Source organism: Coptis chinensis, chromosome 9, assembly GCF_015680905.1.
Source record: "Coptis chinensis isolate HL-2020 chromosome 9, ASM1568090v1, whole genome shotgun sequence".
Taxonomy (NCBI): domain Eukaryota; kingdom Viridiplantae; phylum Streptophyta; class Magnoliopsida; order Ranunculales; family Ranunculaceae; genus Coptis; species Coptis chinensis.
In genome coordinates, this window is record NC_141464.1 from 52,769,916 (window position 1) to 52,790,723 (window position 20,808).

A 20,808-nucleotide genomic window follows, 5' to 3' on the forward strand; every position below is an offset into this window, starting at 1 on the left:
CATTGCTTGACGTTCTTGGAATTCCTTAAGAGTTGTAATGATGATATTCTGACGAGCGTATAGTTCCCGCATGCCATGATGAAGAAGTTGAATGCCTTCCATGGGATTAAAAAAATTTAGCATGGCATTTTCATCAAAGAAATGGTCAGGGTTTGAGCTTGGGTCGTTCTGTTCATCTGTCAGAGTATCAGGAGTCCAAAAACTAATGGAGTAGTCTGTTTGGAGTACACTAATATGTGCTCTTTGAAGTGGTGTTTCTGGAGAAATTACTAGATAACCCCAACGCATCATAATTTGCGTTACTAAAGTAGGTAGAGGTAGAGGTGCTAACTTTCTTGTTTTCCTGGTGATCACGTTCCAGAGGTGTTGGATTAGTCAAAAATCATCCCTTTAAGTCTGCAAAACCCAAAGTAGGTGAAGTTGAGACTTTGTGACTGCTGATTGGTGAGATGTACCTATCACATTGTGTCCCAACCAGTGGAGCACAACTCGTTGATTCTGTTTCAAAGAGCGTTGAAGAACAACGTGATGTCTATTTCCCACTTCGCCATGAGATACGGTAGCTCTTAGTAAAGCTTTAACGGAATCAAATGATGACTCTGGAAAAAGGAACTCCTAGGAATTCATTGGGATCTGAAGTATGTCGGAGATAATTTCCCTAGTCAATTCCAATCGTCGTCCATACGCATTGAAGTAGAATTTTCCATTCTCAAGTCCTATAAATTGGTAGAACATCAAAACCAATTCTCGGGAATAACCAGCTGCTGAATGATATAGAAGAGGCGTCCATCCCCGACGTACAATTTCAGTGTCAAAATAAGGAGAAAACCGGCCATCTTCAAAAACTTTTAGGTAGTCTTTCTCAAACATTATTTTTCTTGGTTGATCCATTTGGTACTATTACGGAGGGAAGGATAGTGAAAATTGTTTGAAAAGAGAATGGCTGAAAAGAAGAGATTTATAGCCAATCTATGAGTCTGTACCAATCTGAATTCCAAGTGTAGTTAATGACCCATGTGATTATGAACAGCAACAATGAGGATCCATAGTAAGTCTTTGTCATGTCAGATTTCCAAAAACAATTAATGAGATGTTTCAATGTTAGAAAATACGGAGGAAAGTTTCACAGGGTAGTTAGATTTACACGTAATTTCAGAAATGATGATCAGACCTCAGTAATAGCATATGGATAGAATAATCAAGCTGCATGCGTGACAAGTGTTATGCGTACCTTGTAACGTGCGCGATCTTCTATGAACACCATGAGTATCGATTTAATTATTTTGGTAAGTTTTGGATGGTGTTTTCTTTGTTAATTATGGTTTGTTTTATTATTATTATTTTTTTTAGAGGAAAAGACAACTAATATACACAAATATTTAATACGAAACTTCTCCATTTAATACGAAACCCGTACAAATGTGTGAGAATTATTTAACACACCATACCAATATACAAAATGACAGACGGAAAGAGAGATGTCGGTTACATAGATCTAGATGTTCTGGATCATGTTATGCATGAGTGACAGCAGAACAATGATAAACATTGTTATCACGAATACTGTGATAGCCCATTCGCGTTGCTCCTTTTCCCATCGCTCGATTGGATTCATTATGTTTGAGAAAATGAGAATTTGTGAAGAGTGAAAGAAGTGGATGAGTGAAAGTGGAAAAGGAGAGTTGTATTTATAATTAGAATTCTGACCGTTGGGCATCTGACCATTTGGATCAGTCCGTTGGGTTCTGACCGTTGGGCTTTGAGAGTAGGCGCAATGCATCAAGGAACAAACTAATATATTAAGAAGTACAATAATTGCATAACATAAATAATTTCTCATTCAAACCGTCCGGAGATACAAAATTATGAGAAATCAAACGATATATAATTTTTTATCACTAGAAAAATAAAAATGCAATGCATAAGGGCAATAAATGACATAGTCATTTCTAAGCCAATGGAAATAAACAGCTACTGGGAATCCTCAGGGTTAGCAGAAGATGAACCAGGGTTTCTACTTCGTCGGCTACGACGAACTCCTGGCTGAGCTGACTGGTCTGGAATGTGGCCCAAAGACTGTAGCAGTTGATCTTGGAATTGCTGCTGATTTGCCATCATCATTCTCTGGAAACGGCCTTGGCGATTGCGCATTTCTTGCTTTGGAAGTCATTTTGGGAAGTAAGCATCTCTTCCTGACGAAGAAACATCCTGTGCCTGTTGGTATTCATGTGTCTTAAAGCTTCCGTGGGAATGCTGATTCGGCGCATGATATCCTCATTAAAATAGTTGGGTGGTGAAAGAGGAGGAGGAGGTACGTTATCACGCTCAATATCATCTCTAGCTACTGGGTCCCAGTGGTCCAGAACACAAGTCTCGAAAATTCCAAAATTCTCGAAAGGCCTTGTTGGAATGAAAGGAGTAGCAGACTGGAATCCTAAGTTAAGCATAAGCTGAGTAACAAGTACAGCAAGAGGAGCTGACCTATTTGACGCAGTCGTAAGAACATGGCCTAGGAAATGGACCATACAGAAAGTATTCTTCTTCTCCTGAAGGATCCACAGCAGGTGCAAGAATGTCTTGTTCACGTCAGACGTCTTTGATGTTCCAATAACGTTGTAAGCCAGCCATTGAGTGACGGCTAGTTGGTTTCGTCTGAGTGAGTGCTGGTACACGCAGTTCAAGCCATTATTATACTCTCCCTCGAGAAGCGTGTCAAATATTAAGTCCATCGTAATCGGATACTCTGATAACAACAGGGTCGGACTATCTGAGTTTATCAGAATCTATGCTGTATTCGATATTAACTCCAGTGTGAGTTCACATTCCAACCCATCTGCTGTAATCCAAAATTCATCACCCCAAAACCACCATTGTTGTAAAACTTTAAAACCAAATCTTCCGAGTAATTAGCCGGCACCTTGTGCAACAGATACTCCCACTCCCTATTTGCAATTTCTTCATCGAAAAAGGGATGAAACATGCCCAAATCGAATAGATTTTTGAAATTCCTCTCAACTGTGATTCGTCTTCGTGCTGCCATAGAGAGGTCTAGATGATTTTCTGAGGGTGGAAATTGCTAGGAGTGATGGAGGAGATGGTGCTGGAGGAAGGGGGTTCGAATTGGTGGAGTTGTTCCCGCGTGCACTGGTGAAATGTACGCCTGAGATGTCGCGTGCGCGAGGGAGTTTTATGGGGGACCAAGATCCGGATTTGTGGGGGGAAGAAATGTGAGGGTTGGACGCGTGTGATGCCCCGCATGTGATTTTGGGACTGGGTCCGTGATTTTGGGTTAGGTCCAATTTTTAGCCCAAGCCCATATGATTTCCAGAAATTCCCCTTATGTCCCGAAATTTCAAACGTGGAATTTCGATTCGTTTTAACTCCAAATTGAACGGATGAGATACCAAAACGATCGGCATTAAAAATGTCATCCACTAGAATATGACAAAATCACATTCAAACCTTTTTATTTTTATTTTTATTATTATTATTTTTATTTTATTTTTATTTTTTTATTTTATTTTATTTTTTAAAGTTTTTATTTATTTACAAATTTTATATACAAATGTACAAGTCTAGAGGAACGTGTCAACAACACCGGTAGTCCAAAAAAAAACAAAACAAAACATCACAACAGCTTAAATCAGACAACTTTCATGTCGGCTCAAAGGCTTAACCCAATCCAAATGATTTGTGGCTAAACCTTTATGTTTTGGGGGCCTAGGGTTCAGGACGATACCATCCCTGACCAATATACAATAGTCTAATAATAATATTACCCTTCGTATATATGGTATAGCCTCAAACCGCCCCGAAATCAATCACATAGAAAACCGATCGAGGTTGGCCTGGGTGGAATCCATTGCCCGTGCGAACGAGGGACCATCCATTGTTGCATATCACGACTCTCTTTGTGCACAACACTTAGTGCAAAGGTGAAAATAAACGGCACGAGTATAAACAAGTTGAGTCTTTTAACGCCAGATCCTCAAGACGAATGTGAGTCTTTTAACGTCAGATCCTCAAGACGAATCCCAACCTGTGGGAGCAACGGGACGACAATGAAGTTTATCCTGCTGAGCTGGTGTCAAACAATAATATACCTTATACCGGCTCATATCGGATAGTAGATCAAGACCTGGACAGAAAGGTGTTTGACAATTCATACACCACCCCATCCTTTTTGCCCGACGCTTTCGAGCAAAAGTACTACGACCATTACCTATTCGAGATGGGCGAAATTTATACCAAATGATGAGCTGAAGTTCACGAGGAAGAGAATAGAAAAGGAAAGAGAAGGAAAGAGTTGAAATTTTTGGTACCCATTGTTTACTAGAAGGCACGTTTGCTCGATTAACAGAAGACATTTATACTCAGTTCTGAAGTAGAGTTTTTGTGGACTAAGGTTCCGGCGCTTGCAACCACACACTCTAGGGATTTTTTAGAAAAGAAAATAAAATAGGGCCCGGCTACCCTAATGACATACTTTCCCTGTTTATATCACATGGAAAGAAGTACACCAGTGAATCTATTAGTCTATGTAGACTGGATCTTTGAGAAGAGTCTCTTCGACATCTGGAGAGCGCAACTCATGATAATGTTTTACGCATTGGCCATTTACTTGAAATTCGCTTTCATCATTTTCGTTTTTCAAAGATATAGCCCCATAAGGGGTGACAACATAGACAATGAAAGGACCAGACCATCGAGTTTTTAATTTTCCTGGAAAAATGTGTAATCTTGAGTTGTACAACAAAACTTTTTGACCAACTTTGAAATATTTTCTCAATATGTGCTTGTCATGCACTCTTTTCATGTTGGCTTTATAAGATTTCGAGAGATCATAGGTATCACTCCAAATTTCCTCGAGCTCATTTAACTGTAATTTTCTCTTTGCGCCTGCCGCATTAGTATTATAATTAAGGCTTTTGATGGCCCATAGAGCACGATGCTCAAGTTCAACCGGCAGGTGACAAGGTTTTCCAAAAATGAGGCGATAAGGAGACATCCCTATAGGTGTCTTAAAAGCTGTTATGTATGCCCACAAGGCATCAGATAATCGTAGAGACCAGTCTTTTGTAGATGGATTAATAGTTTTTTCCAAAATGGACTTGATCTCTCTATTAGAGACTTGTACTTGGCCACTGGTTTGAGGATGATACGGAGTTGCCACTTTGTGCGTGACTCCATATTTATTTACTAATGATTCAAAATATTTATTACAGAAATGTTTTTCCCCATCACTAATAATAGCTTTTGGAACGCCAAATCGAGAGAAAATATTTTCTTTTACGAAAAAAACGATAGTTTTATGATCATTAGCACGACATGCCAATGGCTCAATCCATTTTGACACGTAGTCGACTGCTACCAGTATGTAAAGGAAACCATGAGAATTTGGAAAGGGACCCATGAAGTCGATGCCCCATACATCAAAGATTTCCACAATTAAAAATGGGATTTAAGGGCATCATATTACGTTGAGTAATGCGTCCTAGCTGCTGGCAGCGGTTGCATGCTTTGCAATGCTCATATGCATCTCTAAACAGTGTTGGCCAATAAAATCCACATTGTATAACCTTGGCCGCTGTTTTCTTACCACTAAAATGACCACCACAAGATTGTTCATGGCAGAAGGATAACACGTCATTGTGTTCCCAGTCGGGAATGCAACGACAGATTAGTTGGTCCGAACAATACTTGAAGAGGTAGGGATCATCCCAGAAATAAAATTTTACAGTGGATAAGAACTTTTTTCGGTCATTACGAGACCAAGATGAAGGGACTTCCTCGGTAACTAAGTAATTTACTATATCAGCGTACCAGGGGGACGAAAAAATGGAATATAAGTGTTCATCCGGAAAGGAATCACAGATAGGTTCGGTATCAGTATCAATATCACTAACAAGTCTTGATAAATAGTCTGCAACCACATTTTCGCAACTTTTTTTATCTCTAATTTCTAGAGTAAATTCTTGCAAGAGGAGAATCCAGCGGATCAACCTCTGTTTTGCATCTTTTTTCGTTAATAGGTAACGAAGCGCCGCATGGTCAGTGTAGACAAATGTGGAAGAACCTACTAGGTAAGGACGAAACTTATCCAAGGCATATACAACGGCAAGAAACTCTTTCTCAGTGGTGGTATAGTTACGTTGAGCTTCATTAAGAGTTTTACTCGCGTAGTAAATGACAATTGGCTTATCATCTCGATGTTGCCCTAGTACAGCTCTAATAGCATAGTCACTCGCGTCACACATTAATTCAAAAGGTTTAAACCAATCAGGTGGTTGAATTATGGGAGCGGTAGTTAAGGCGGATTTTAAAGTCTCAAAAGCTTGTTTGCAATTGAAACTGAAGTAAAAAATGGCATCTTTAAGCAAGAGATTGGTTAAAGGTCGAGCAACCTTTGAGAAATCTTGAATAAATCTCCTATAGAAACCTGCGTGTCCTAAAAATGCACGAATGTCGCGAACTGTTTTTGGTATAGGAAGTGAAGCAATTTTTTCTATCTTAGCTTTGTCAACTTCGATTCCGTCTTTTGAAACGATATGTCCTAAAACTATTCCTTTTTTAACCATGAACTGACATTTTTCCCAATTAAGAACAAGGTTTTTCTCTTCACAACGTGTAAAGACCTTTTCAAGATTTGATAGATAACTATCGAAAGAGTCTCCATATATTGAGAAGTCATCCATGAATACTTCCATAAAACATTTAACCATATCACTGAAAATATGAAGCATGTAGCATTGGAAAGTACCAGGTGCATTGCAAAGGCCGAAAGGCATTCGTTTATATGCAAATATACCAAAAGGACAGGTGAACGTAGTCTTTTCTTGATCAGCAGGATCTATGACTATCTGAAAATATACTGAATAGCCATCAAGAAAACAGTAATACGCATGACCAGCTAACCGTTCAAGCATCTGATCGATGAAGGGCAGGGGAAAGTGATCCTTACGAGTTACTGCATTAAGTTTGCGATAGTCAATGCATATTCGCCATTTCATTGGAATACGAGCAGAGATGCATTCATCTTTACCATTGTGCACAACTGTAATGCCAGATTTCTTTGGAACAACATGTACTGGACTAACCCAAATACTATCGGATATAGGGTAAATAATACCTGCATCGAGTAATCTTAAAACTTCCTCCCGTACCACATCTTTCATGGTTAGTTTAGACGACGCTGCGGTTCACGTGACGTCTTAGCATTTTCTTCAAGATGTATGCGATGGGTGCATACATTAGGGTCAATGCCCTTAATGTCATCGAGGGACCATCCAATAGCAGAACGGTGTTGTTGAATGACATCTATTAAACGGGACTCTTGATCATTAGTCAATTGAGATGATATAATAATTAGATGACTACCATCTGGATCAAGATGGTAGTATTTTAATTCCGAATGAAGAGGTTTTAAGTCAGGGGTGGGTAGAGTGGGCATTAAAGATTCTTGAGGAAAGTCATCGTCCATAGAGTAAACAGATTGATGTTCTTCCAATTTGCTGGACATCACGGTCGTAGGGTCAAATAATGGTATTGACTCTAATAATTCGTTTACTTCTTGTGTATAATCATCGTCCTCAAATTCAGAATCGCTAAAGGAAAGAAATTGGTATACTTCATCTTCAAGAAAAGTGTTTGTTAAATACTCTTGCACAGTGCTATCAACCTATTCACCTCACCATCAATGTCAGGCTCTGGAATTTGTTTCATCATCTTGAACACATTTACCTCGACCGAAAGATTTTCGAAGGACATGGTCATGGAACCATCCCTACAGTTAATAAGAGCATTAGCAGTTGCTAGGAACGGACGTTCTAAGATGATAGGAATGGAATCACATGCAACTTTAGTATCCAAAATAACAAAGTCGACAGGATAGAAAAAGTCTTGGACTTTTACAAGGACGTTTTCCACAATTCCTTTTGGATACTTAATGGAACGATCGGCTAACTGTATAGTCATGGTGGTGGGTTTCAGCTCATGAAGACCTAGTTGCTTAAATAAGTAATATGGAAGTAAGTTCACACTAGATCTTAGGTTTAGTAGTGCAGTAGCCGTATATTTGTCACCTAAGGTGCATGGAACCATTGGTCTACCAGGGTCCTTGTATTTGACTATACCATTGTGTTCGGTGATGGATGGAAACTGTTCAGTGAGGAACATTAGTTCTCCTTTTTGTGGTGCACATATCTTTCAGAAATTTTGCATGTTTTGGCAATAGCTTTAAGGCATCGAGAAAAGGTAAGTTGATTGTCAAATTCTGAAAAGTCTCTCGAATTTCAACAAAATTCTCATCAAGTTTATTCTTTGCCAAGCGTGCAGGAAATGGTGCCTTAGGGCGGAATTTTGCAAAGGGGACCGCTTGCTTGTTTCCTAAATTCTGAGATGTTGACTTTGTTGTATTTGGTGAATCCTCCGTAGGTTCATTATTGGAAATAGATTCATTTGAACCGTCGGATTTCTTTGGTTGATCATCTGGTATACGTATTTGATTGTCTACAGTTTTTCCAGATCGAAAAGTAGTGATTGCATACACCTCACCTTGGTTGGGAGTACTTGTACCAGGTGCATTGGTGAGTTCAAAGGCAGTGTTTGCTGACTTAGGGTTTGGAACTGCTTGTCCAGGAAACACGCCTTTCTGACTCTTTTCTTGCGCCAATTGTTGAAGTGATTGTTGGATAGACGTTAAAATTTGAGATTGTTGGTTCATGTAAGCTAAGAAAGTCTCACTTGTCCTATCCGTAACGAGTGGCGCAGGTTGTGCAACAGGTACTAGATCACGATTATTGCTAAGAAGTTGTTGATTATAGTTGGGATTTGGATTGGTTGGAACAAGGCCACGGTTAGTTTGATAGTTAGCATCCGAAGTATTTTGAAATTGATTCTGACTTTGTTGGTATTGTTGATTATTTCCTTGGCGGTATGGAATAAAGTTGTTGGTTGGTCGAACAGGTGGATTAGCGAAACCTGGAGGAGCCCCCAGCTGTTGGTTATTCTGGCACCAAGCGAAATTCGATGATCTTTGTCGCCAAGGTGCATTAGGAATTTTGAATGCACATGCCTCTTCTGATGGTTGAGAAGGGGAGGCATATAACAAGGGACAATAAACATCAGGATGGTCAGGACTGAGACAAAGAACACATGGGGATGTGTCAACGTTCATGACCTATTTTGGGAGTTGATCGTTTACTTGAACTGCAAGGGCATCTACTTTTTTAGTTAGGGATTCTATCAAATTTTTTAATTCGGAATCGGGTTTTACCTCAAAAATAGATGTAGCCTTTGTTACAGTATCCTTTGATGATCTAGACGGTTCAGTGTTACCCCAATGTGTACCTTTTTTCACTTGTTTTTCAAGAAAAGTGTATGCTTCAGTAGCTCCTTTGTCCATGAAGCAACCGCCATTCATTATATCAAGAGTTTCTTTTTGATGATCAGAAAGTCCATTAAAGAAGGAATGGACAACGACGGCTTTGTCTAGTTGGTGATGAGGACATTCTAAAAGAAGATCAGTAAAGCGACTCCATGCTTCCATAAACGATTCATGAGGATTTTGACAAAAGAATTGAATTTTCTGAAGCATTTCAGTAGTTTTCTTTTGAGTGTAAAATTGAAGCATGAAAGCTTGAACAAGTTTATTCCATGTGTCTATGGATTGTGGTTGTTGTCCTGCAAGCTAAATTGACGCTTTTTCTGCTAAGGTGAATGGAAATAGCCGAAGCAAGAGTTGTTCCTTAGAGACAGCTGGATGGTGAAATGTTATGGCCACTTGTTGAAGCCTACGAAGATGATTGTACGGTTTTTCGTGATCCAAACCATGATAGACAGGTAACAAACTAAAAACGTTTGGTGGGATATGAAAATCACCAACAATGTCCTCAAGTTTGATGCAGGAAGAAGGTCCTTCCTGTAATGCAGTATAGAATTCCGACAGGGGCTTCTCAGCTGGTGAAGGATCGTTAGCCATAACTGCAGAAGTTAATGGCGACGAAAGAACTTGATGAAGGTAATTAACAGAAGTAGAACAATTTTTAGGTGAGAACTTACACAATTGCTTATCGTATTTTCTTCGACGATAGGTATGTTTAAATTCTTTAGTGGAACCAGACCTTAATCTCGTGCAAGCATAAAATTAGATCTAATTTACAGAAAAAACTTCTTATTACTTGAATTGTATTATTATCTTAAAGCATTAGAGTGTAACAACGTAGGCCTAAGCTGCTGCTAACGTAGCAGTGAAACTAGGAATACGTGTGCATAAACCAACAGCCAGGTCACAAGAGAGATATGAGGGAGGCTTTCCATGCAAGCACGATTCTAATTAAGTAACCTCAATCTTTCAAGTTTCCTAGACACCATTGGAATATGATTATGATTAAGATTTATGGAATTAAAATTTATGCAAAGTCGTTCTTAATTAATTAATTAATTTTTTTTTTAAAGATTTATGCAAGGATGAAAATACAAGAATGCAAATACGATCTACTCATACAATACTAGATGCAGTAGCATGTGAAGATACTCTACTCATACGTATAGCTATACTAATAGGCAAAGTTGTATCATCGATAAATACTTCTATACGTACAGGCAAATATACATCGGTAATACGTATATGTACGCTAATTTGTAGATCGATATTACATAGACGTATATCAACAGTAACAGGAAAATTTGAATCACTCATACGTATCTAAATATAGTATCATGCGAATATAGTATACGTACGCATATAAATAAGACAATGCTAAAACTAAACATGCAACGTATTATACATAGACTAAAATACGACTCTTGTATTGCATAATAAAATCGATTTCGCAATACTCATTGAGATTGCGAAAGTGTCATATAGAGAGCGACTTCACCAGTAGGGTTTAGAAACAACTTACCCAACTCAGATTTTAACTCTCGTTGAATGTTCTCCTCTTTCTTCACAAAATCGGCATTATACAAGACGGTACTTATACGTGAGAAAATACTAAACATGCAACAATAGACACTTATAATTAGAAAGACGGATAACCATGCAAAACAAGCACCATTTATATGTATATATACATTAAGATGCAATTCATGCCCAAGAATCGTGATATAAATATTTACAGATATATGAACATGATTCATGCATATTTCTAGGCTAACACGTAAATAATAATTCATAAATTAGCACATAATAACTACGTACATGACATTCATGCAAAAACAGTAAAAACTTGGAACCTATTGCTTCCCGCAAGTCCGCCAAAGAAATGAAACAGACGTTTCAATCCGTCGACATAATTAATCCCAGAAGATATTCGAATTTTATGTCACAGTTCCAGAGAGTTAGGCCTGGATATGGATCAGGATATATCAGTGGATGCTGGAGGTAGAACGAGGGAGCAAAAAAAAAAAAACACACCCTGGACGCTGATTACACCTCGGACGCTGAAGTCCAAGATCACAAGACGCTGTCGATTATGCCACAATGAGTTCAACTTTTCACAGAAACCTTAGAATCTTGTGTAGTTTATTTACTTTCCCGATCCTAACTTTTTGTCCCTAGAAGTACAACCAAAAATTCGAGAGAGGTCAGGTCGTTTGTTTGGCGACGACGAAGAAATAAAAGAAAATGGAAAAACAGCAAAAAATAAGGGAGGATGAGAGGGGGGTTTCCCCTTGGAGCAAATTCCAATCTGTAGCACAAGTCCTATGCCTTTAGAACAGCAGCGGCGCCATTTTGATATTTGCCTTTTTGCTATTTTAGAGAATTGCTTCTCTTCTTTGGCGAAAGTGCGAATTCAAAGTTTTTCCTTACTCACGATCTTCGTGTTCATATAGTTTGAGTAAGGATTCAAACCAACCTAAAGCTTAGGACAAACTATAACTTGGTTGTTTTACTATTTAGGGAACTAGTGAGTAAGTTTAAATATGATTATATTAATACTAAATACTTGGTTTCTTTACTACACAAAAATTAAAAACATTAAGTTACAAAAATCATGCAACTAAGACACAATAAAATTTTACTAAAAACAAAGGTGGAGAGTTAATCCTCCTCATGTGAAGATAACCTTTGTTATTTGATTTTAATAAGTTTATTATTATCTTCCTAGAACTCATAGACAAGTCCTAATAAAAAAAAACTTGATCCCTAACATATATGACTCATCTCTAAGCTCATACATGCTAGCATGTGGAACCAAAACAATGACTTATCTCTAAGCTCATCACTTTGATCCCTAACTAGACACTACACCAACTATCATTTTGGGATAGGATGTAGGTCTAGTTGTTGTTCCTAAACAACTTACTAAACCAAACAACAAAGATTTTCCCTCACATGAGTTTTAATAACTCCCCAAAAAGGGAAAGTTAGCTCATGATCCTTGGGAGAACACTAAAACAAGTGTAGAATGTAAAGAGAGAGAGAGAGAGAGAGAAGAAGAAGAAAAAGAAGAAAACTATTTATTTATATACTCACTTACATGAATAAGTGAGAATTTTTCAAGAGGAACACAAGGTTTTCTCCATTAAAACTATTACAAGCTATTTCTTACCAAAATAAAACTAAATAAAAATCTAAGACTAAGGAACTAAAATAATACAAGGTAAGGAAAAGAAGTCAAGGGAGTAAATGGAGTGTCCCCCCTTGTTTTGTTTTTTTCTCCATTTGAGAGAAATTTCATTTCTTCCCACGTGAAACATCAAACCACATTTACTTCATTTTTATCCACCACATTAAAACAAAGTGACACCTTGCCTTTTTTTCACTATTAACACCTAATCTAATTAATTACATGCAAGGTGTCAACTTTGCACCAATAATTTGTCATTTTTGTCTTAACATGCTCCATAATTGATGACTCATCCAATCTTGCAGGCCCGCATAGTGCGTCCATGTGCAGTCCAGTGGCGGTTCGGTCTTCGGGCAATTTTACAACTTCCCGCCTATGCGTAGAGTTCATCGCCCTGATTGTCTGAGCAGCTCACTTGTCGCATTCGGAGTCCTAGTTCAAGAGGTAGGAGCTTCAGAAGTTTGACGCTTCTATGCGGATTTGGAAGAATTCATATATACGTCGTTCCCTGTGCTTTATCGCAGGTTAACCAATATTTCCATGTTTACTGCGAATACCTGCAAAAGTATGAAAACATATTTATTTCATGATTATTAAACACATAATTAACCAAATTTATATGTCTCAATGGGGTTTCATAATACACTTTTTGGTGCTTATCAGGTTTGCTGTTAATGAAACAAATATTATCTTGTTGTGATTGTTGTTGTTCATAGGTGAAGGCAGAATAGGAGTCGGGATGCTCTGGACTCAAACAAAAATTACATGGATTGGAGTTGACATTCATGACGGGGATAGGCGTTTGTTAGACAGAAATAGCCTCTACGTACCTTTTTAGTTAGAGATTCGATTAAATTTTTAAGTTTTGGATCGGGTTTCATCTCAAACATACCGGCAGCTTTAGCTGTTGTAGAAGAACTAGCAGAACGGGAGATATCATCACTACCCCCCCCCCCCCAATTATTATTCCTCTTAGTCTAATCTTCTAAAAATTTATAAGCCTCTGAAGCTCCTTTACTTAAGAAACTACCCTCATTCATTATGTCAAGGACTTCTTTATGGTGGTGTAGAAGTCCTTTGAAAAAGGCACGAACTAACATGTCTTTCGCGAGGTTATGGTGTGGACACTCTATAAGTAAGTCGGTGAAATGATTCCAAGCCTCTGAAAATGATTCATGAGGATTCTGTCGAAAAAAATGAATCTTGGAAAGCATTTCATCGGTCTTCAGTGGTGGGTAAAAATATTCCATAAACAGTTGAACAAGTTTAGCCCACGAGTCCACAGAATTAGGCGCTTGGGCAGTTAACCAAGACGCCGCCAGTGCTAAGGTGCTTGTCAGCTAAGGTGAAGGGAAATACCCTCAGTTTAATTTGTTCAGCACCAACCGAAGGATGGTGGAAAATAGTAAGGACTTGGTCAATCCTACGCATGTGCTGATAAGGTTTTTCATAGTCTAACCCATGAAAAACGGGTAACAAATTAAATATATTTGGGGGGATTCGGAAATCCCCTACTGGGTCTGATAGAGCGATGCAAGATTTCGGGCTATCGCTCAAAGTTTTGTAAAAGTCTGAGAGAGGAGACTCTCTTTCTTCAGCCATAATCTCAGGTGTGGTGTGTGGTGTGCTAGCTAGAGGTGAAGTTAGTGGTATACTAGAAAGGCGTGTTTGTTGACGTTGTCGGTTAATTATATTAGATGTTTTCTTCGGCCTGACCTTAATCTCATCCAAGGCTAAGACCAATCTTAATGCAAAACAACAACACTCCAAACAATCCTGATATGCTAGTATGAACCTCTAACAGAAGATGCGAGGTGTGGAAGAAAAGAGTACCTGAAAGCCTCCTTGCTTCGCTTATGAATAGCGTCTTGTGTACGCGTGCTCAGTGTATATAACAAGTTAGAATACTGAAAACTTTGAAGAAATGGAAGTTCGAAACAAACCTGTGGAAATCGGGCAGTTTCAGCAGGGCTGCTGGTGCGCCGAGAATATGCCTAGCGGTATGCGCAGTTGCTTCGAGCAAAAGGTAGGATTCTAGGCGTGTAGGCGCAGGTGGCGCTCCAAGTTGGCCTTGGTAGGGCGCAGGTGGCGCTTAGGCAAAAGGGTGGGATTCCAGGCTTGTGGGCTAGTGGTGCGCCCCACTTTGCTTGCCAGTATGCGAGTCGCCCGAAGTAATTTTTCGTGGAAACTTGCAAACCTGAAACAGACAACCACAGTGAGAATCCAAACAATGGTGGGTGGATTATGGGACTTTGAAAAACTATTAAGTCTACATAAAATAATACTAAAGAGTACTAAGATGGCAGCGGCGCCATTTGATAAACGTAAAATTTGAATAATTTACCTATGAAATGAACGATGAAACTCAAAACGCAAGTGAAACTAAACTTAATTACGCGTTGCTATCAAAGATTTATATACTCTCAATTCTATCAAAATAGAGTGGAGTAAAAAGTTCGTTCCACTCCTAGTTCTTTAGCATTCAAGTTTTCTACAATTGACTAGTAAATCCAAAGTCTAATGAGAGCAATGGTGGGAATTTATACTACGATGTGAATTAAAACTAGACGTAATATAAAGATTATAATTTTATTCAATTTAACTAAACAATAATTGAAATCTAAATTAATAACTAAGAATTGAATAACAATAATTGAATTTAGATCTAACAAATTTAAATGACAAAATCAAAATGAACAAGAAATAACTATTTTATTTATCTAAGTAATGAAGAACTATGATTCAAAGAATTAATCTAAAACAATGTATGAAACTAATTAATTTAACTAATTGAAATTCAAATCTAGATCTACAAGCTATTTTAATGGCTCCTTTCTATTCTAGATTATCTAATTATCCCTTTCTTAAGAGCTAAGTCTTGTTTTTTTGTAAAGGAGGAGACCAGATCCATAATTTCGTGCATGGGCTGAGGAGCCATGTTTTGGGCCGGAAAATCGAGCCCAAAGCCCAATTTCTTCAGTCTACATAGCCCGTTTCAGCTGACTTTGACTTCAGCAGACTTTTCATCCACTTCTGCTCCTTTGATTGGGTCAAGGCTTGGACCATTGGAAAGCTCTTTCTGAGACGGTCGTTTTGAGGTAAGGTAGGCCCAAATCCGAGGCTTGAATCCAAAGATATGGTCTTCGGAAGTTCTGCTGACTTGTGCACTATTTCTGCCCTGGTTGACTTTTCAGCTTTTGACCGGGCTTCATAAAGGCTTGGTCTCCTTGAACCTTGGCCTTTATCACAGAACTTCTTAGCAACCAACCCTTTGCTCCTTTATATCGCCAAAGTGGCACATTTATGAACATAATTTAGTTTCATGCCTGAAATACATAAAAACACGTAATTAGCATTAACTCTTATTTATTACTCACATAATTGGTCTAAAAGTAGTATTATTAAGGGGTTAAAACTACAGTTTTGGGCTCTTATCAATAACTTCGATGTTTCGATGAAATATTTTTTGGCAATTTTTCTATAAGATTGCTCTATATTTTGAATCTGAATTAACTGAGGTGTTTTAATGATCTTTAAATTGGTTACTTAAAAATGTGTTTGTTGTTAATTAATGTGATGTTAATTGAACTATTTAGTTACTTCAAACATTTTTTGCTTGACCTGATATTTGAATACTTTGTGCTTCATTATATAGAAAGAGAGAAAAAAAAATGCAACAATGCTTGTATTTAGGTGGTACAAAAATAGGTTATGGTTACAAATTAGTCTTTTCGATTATTTCGTGCTTTCTAATTTCAAGTTCCATTTTCAGAATGTCAGCCCTGCTTGACAAATCATGGATGTCCAAACCTAGGGGCAGTGATGAGTATATAAAAGGAGTAGAATTGTTTATTAGGTTTACAAACTATAAGAGTGAACCAGAAAGCTTGTTCTCGTGTCCATGTTTGAAGTGTAGAAATGGGCATGGGAAGATCCCTCTTGGTATGGCTCATTATCACCTGTTGCATCATGGTATAGATACATCATACACTGTGTGGTTTGTTCATGGTGAAAGAGACGCAGAAAAACTTGAGACATTTTTAATGTCAAATAGTGTTGAAGAAGAGATTGATATAGATCATTTTTATGAAGAGGGAGACATTGATGCATATCAAGAAGGGGTGGATCTCGTCAATGATGCTTTTAGAAGAGTTGGTGAAAATGCTGATACTTTTGTGGAGGATATTAGAAGAAATGAAATCGAAGATTGGTCTAATTTAGAGTTTAATGCTCACCATAATTGCCAAACTAGAAAGTATAAGTCTATTTTAGATGATGCAAAACTGCCTTTGTACCCTTCATGTGCAGGAAAGCAAACAAAACTGTTGGCCACAGTGAGGTGTATAACCTAAAAGTTCGGCATGGTTGGTCTGATAATAGCTTGAGTGATTTCCTCCAAGTAGTAAAGAATTACCAAATAGCACTTATGAAGCTAAAACAATGATCAAAGTTGTGGGAATTGATTACGAGATGATAGATGCTTGCCCTAATGATTGTATTCTCTATTGGGGTGATGAAAATAAAACAGCACAATTTTGTCCCATATGTCATACATCTAGATGGAAGTTGGAGTACTTGACAGAAGACCAACCAACAAAAGTTCCCGATAAAGTTTTGAGATATTTTCCTCTTATACCAAGGCTAAAAAGGCTATACAGATTAGTGGACTCGAAAAGAAAATAGTTGATTGTGTGTCATATTGTCTATTGTTGGTTTATTAAGATTATAACTAATGATTTTTTTTTTTAACAGCATACCATAGATAGCTGAACTAATAACTTGGCATGCTAAGATAACGCCTTCCACTGAAGTCATGCGGCATCCAGTTGATTCTCCTGCTTGGCTTAAGGTAAATACCACTTGGCCTAACTTCGCCAAGGAAACACGCAATATGCATTTAGGACTTGCAACAGATGGTTTTAATCCATTTAGCCATTTAAGTAGCCCTTATAGTTGTTAGCCCGTTATTATAGTACCTTATAATTTGCCTCCTTATTGCATGAGGAAAGAATTTTCGATGTTGACTCTATTGATTCCGGGTCCAAGCGCTCCAAATAAGAACATTGATACTTATTTACAGCCATTGGTTGCTGAGTTGAATGAGCTATGGCGTAGTGGAGTGGCTGCTTATGATTCCCATGCTAAAAAAAACATTTAATTTAAAAGTTATATTGTTGTGGACAATTCACGATTTACCTGCATATGGGAGTATATCGGGTTGTGTGATACAAGGAGTATATGCTTGTCCTGTTTGTGCTGAGGGAACCCATGCTGAGAGACTTCATAGTGGCAAGAAGCATGTTTATCAAGGCTCTAGAAGATTTCTTCCTTTAGATCATGTATTTAGGACAAAAACAACAACTTTTAATAATGAAGAAGAACACAATATCTTTCCTGAGAGGTTGACAGGTTTAGAAGTCCAACAAATGGTTAAAGATATTCAAATGGAAGTTGGTAAATCTAAAGGAAAGAAAGGGTGGAGTCGGGGAAAGGGAAAGAAAGATAAGAGTCATGGAAAAGGAAAGAAGATAAAGAATCCGATAAAACTAACTGCATGGTACAAGAAATCAGTTCTCTTCGAATTGGATTATAGGAAGGTAATTTTTGTCTTTATTTGAGTTTTTTCTACACTTAGATAGTTATATGTTAAATTTAACTATGGATATTAATTTCTGCAAGACTTAACTTTTTTTCACAATCTTGATGTCATGCATGTTGAGAAAAATGTTGTCGACCATCTTTGATCGACAATATTGGATGTCAAAGAGAAAACAAAATATGTGATGAGTTCTCGTGAAGACTTGAAGAGGTTGAAAATAAGAAGAAGTTGTGGTTAAAGCAAAAAGATGGTAAGATAGTTAAACCAAAGGCACCTTTCACTTTAAGTCGTAGTGAAAAAGAGTTGTTTTGTTGTGTGTTGCATGAGTTAAAGGTGCCAAAAGGTTATAGCTCAAGTTGGAGACATCATGTGAACATGGAAAGCCTTGAAATTAAAGGGCTCAAGTCACATGATTACCATATAATCATGCAACAGTTGCTACCGGTGTTGTTACAACATGCGTTCTCACAAAACAAGACTTTGTGCACTGCTATTCAGCATATATGTAGTTTTTTTAATGTCTTGTGTGCGAAAGAAATTAAAGTGGATGATCTTACTATCTCTAAAAATTGTCTTGTCGAGGCAATGTGTGTACTAGAAAAGTTTTTTCCCCCGTCTTTTTTTGTTATTAGCATTCACTTAATGCTTCATTTAGCTGATGAAGCATTAGCTTGCGGCCCTGTTTGGTTCCGTTGGATGTACCCTTTCGAAAGGTAAGTCTCTATTCTTTGTTCTCTTGTTCTATGTTTTTTATTTTATTACTTAGGGTGTTAACTGATAATTAAAATGTAACTTGACCGGTTAATGAAAGTTTATAAAGGCTATGTGAATAATTTTTCACATCCTAAAGGGTGCATTGCAGAGCGCTACCTTGAAGAGGAGTCGATTTTGTATTCTATGGAGTATATGCCGAATGGTGAGAAAGGAAGCCACAAGCGTTCGCATCAAGGGTTCTTAGATGCAGGTGGTAAATATGTGGATGAAGGGCCTTTGGGGAAAAGCAAATATGTAAGGTTATCTAACTTACAGTTTGAACAAGTGTGTAAATGGGTTCTACACTGCCATGATGGGATCCATTCTTGGAAGAAGTAATGATTCTACTCATATTTTTATACAGTAAAAAGTAAAAAGTACGTACGTACACATATTATAGATTAATTTTATTATTCATGTAACAGGGAGTATGAAGCCTACTTAAGATCAATCACCACAAATGGGTGGAAGAGAAAGAGAAGCGTGCTAAAGAGTAAACAAATTAATTTCATTCCTTGGATGTTTGGGTTTCTTTTCCTTTAAAGCATCTTTAATTATTCCCATTGAATTTAACGTAGTGAGGTCAATAAAGTAAATCCTTAATTTCTATTGTAGTTGGAACATGTTGAAGGCGAGTCTCGCTTGAAGCGGTTAGCAGATGGTCCTAAATTCAAGGCAATATCTTATAACAGATATCGTATCAATGGTTTTGTCTTCTCTACGAGCCAACGTGACACCAAAAGGGTAACACAGAATAGCGGGGTCTATATGAACGCATTCACTAACTACCGGGTAAGCGCCAGGGATAGAAATTACAAGGTAGTGGAGACAACCTATTATGGGGTCGTGAGGCATATATTTAAGTTGGATTATACTGATTTCAGCCAAGTTGTATTTTGTTGTGACTGGGTTAGAGTTGAGGATAGAACAACCGGCTGCAAAGTTGACCCTGATACAAATTTGGTTATAGTGAATATGGAAAAATTCAAGGGAAGGAACAGAGAAGAGGACGAGCCTTTCATTTTAGCATCTCAAGCATACCAAGTGTTCTACTCTAAGGATCCATTGAGGCCCGGATGGTTTAATGTTTTCTTGGCACCTAAATCAATGACTAAGGATGTTGATGCACTTGAAGTTCCTATTCAGTTACACTCCACCATTGGCGAGAATGAAAGTTTAGGATGTTAATAGGATGGTCTATTGTTTGCTACTTTAATATGACTGTTATCTTCTTGTTGGTTTTCATAATCATTAAAGACAATTTAATTGTTGAATTGGTTGATGTTTTTGTCATTATCTAATTTTCTTTGTGTTTTTTATATCTTTATTTATCTTTATTGGTGCTTAATGTTTTTTTTTTTTTTTGTATAATTGTCCATGAAATTTGCGTACATGTTGTATAACTATTATTCTACAGTGCTGATTTATTTATCATTGAGGAGAAAGAAGAGATTCTCGTCACTTGTTATCAGGTTTACTCACTCATTCTATATATTATATTAATCTTCATTTTTTCAACTTCTACTTTTAAGACCTTTAGGGATTGGATCATCTTGCAGATTATTGGTGTTTCTAATCAAGCAGAGAAAGATGAGATTGTCAAGTCAGTCATGGGTCTAAGAAATGCAGAGGTTGAAGAAGGATACACCTTGGATGCTATTGTATCTTGCCAGGTATAATATAGAATACCTTTTTTTTCCCCCTATTTGGTTTGAAAGCCTACTCATGTTTTTTATGTTCAATTTGAAGGAACTTTTGATGGATGTGAGGGATAAGCTTCCTTTTGAGCCAGAATATGTTGGTAATGTGAGGGAAAAGGTCCCACCTAAATCTTCTCTTCGTATTCCGTGGTCTTGGGTGCCTGCTGCTCTCTGCCTTCTTCAA

General features: G+C 37.7%; 1 long non-coding RNA gene across 3 annotated transcripts in view; it reads left to right on the top strand.

Annotated features, from left to right (window-relative positions):
• LOC147476645 (uncharacterized) overlaps positions 1-20,598 on the top strand; it is a 34,763-nt gene extending 14,165 nt beyond the window's left edge. The window contains exons 2-3 of one of the 3 annotated variants that reach the window (XR_015209425.1): positions 16,345-16,544; positions 20,484-20,598. This is a non-coding gene — a long non-coding RNA (uncharacterized LOC147476645). Of the gene's footprint in view, positions 1-16,344; positions 16,545-20,456 lie in introns of all 3 variants that reach the window. The other 2 variants (XR_015209426.1, XR_015209424.1) reach the window with 2 other exon arrangements.
• Positions 20,599-20,808: the final 210 nt, after the last annotated feature.